Source organism: Schistocerca gregaria, unplaced genomic scaffold (assembly GCF_023897955.1).
Source record: "Schistocerca gregaria isolate iqSchGreg1 unplaced genomic scaffold, iqSchGreg1.2 ptg000178l, whole genome shotgun sequence".
Classification (NCBI taxonomy): domain Eukaryota; kingdom Metazoa; phylum Arthropoda; class Insecta; order Orthoptera; family Acrididae; genus Schistocerca; species Schistocerca gregaria.
Window position 1 is genome coordinate 15,085,129 of NW_026061728.1, and position 1,203 is coordinate 15,086,331.

Here is a 1,203-nt window from a genome sequence, read left to right on the forward strand (position 1 = left end):
AAAAAAAAAAAAAAAAAAAAAAAAAAGTTCAACGTCTAGGGAAACCTTTTAGTTATATTATTACTTCGATTTGCATGAACTGAGGGTTACATGTATATTTTTAATGTCGCTGAACACGAATCTGCAGTAAGATTTTCAATATTCAAAACGGCTAATGCAATACGGAGAGCACAGGATTATGCTTTGTCCAATTTTTACCAAAAATGCATTTTCGTTATTTACGTTTAGTGTGCAATCCAAGGAGCACTTTTCAACCCTTCCTCTGGCTGGAATTGTTCCTAGATAGCAACTCCCTGTTCTTCTTGGCAGGAAAAGCCGATCTGTCTAACCTGGATATGCAGCACTCGTTATTCGTCAGTGTTATCGGCGAGTATGTTTGCAGTATGAATCATTTTGTGCACGTGCGTCACGGGACGAGCTTTGATCTACATCTATATGGATACTCTGCAAATCACATTTAAGTGCCTGGCAAAGGGTTCTTCGAATCCCCTTCACAATTGATAGTTAATTGAAACCCTCAGCTGCCGACAGGTGTTGTTGATATACTTCGATGGGGACAGCTGAAAATGTGTGCCCCGACCGGGACTCGAACCCGGGATCTCCTGCTTACATGGCAGACGCTCTATCCATTTGAGCCACCGAGGACACAGATGAATACCGCGACTGCAGGCATTTATCCCTTACACGCTTCCCGTGAGACTCACATTTCCAACCGGCCACAATCCACAAACGTAATGTACGTAATAGGTGTTTGCCCATCCACTCAATACTGGCCCACACTAAGGTGACGATTCCCGTAAGATTTCGGGCAATCTGTGCGCATTCGCACAGACGAAGGTCAATGGCTGGGTAACGTTTAACCATATATATGAAGATAGTAACTGTTCTCGAAAGAACAGGCGCCACTGACGACCGGGCAGCTTCTCTAGAATACATGGTAGACCGGCCTATGTGGCCGAGCGGTTCTAGGCGCTTCAGTCGGGAGCCGTGCGACCGCTACGGTCGCAGGTTCAAATCCTGCCTCGAGTATGGATGTGTGTGATGTCCTTAGGTTAGTTAGGTTTAAGTCGTTCTAAGTTCTAGAGGACTGATGACCTCAATTGTTAAGTCCCATAGTGTTCAGAGCCATTTGAACCATCAGTCCCTGTGCTTACACACTACTTACATTAACTTATGCTAAGGACAACAAACACACACAACGAT

At 44.6% G+C, this 1,203-nt stretch overlaps 1 non-coding gene across 1 annotated transcript; it reads right to left on the reverse strand.

The window, feature by feature from the left end:
• Positions 1–571: 571 nt before the first annotated feature.
• On the reverse strand, positions 572–645 carry Trnat-ugu (transfer RNA threonine (anticodon UGU)). Its single transcript has one exon. It is a non-coding gene; the product is annotated as a tRNA-Thr (tRNA).
• Positions 646–1,203: the final 558 nt, after the last annotated feature.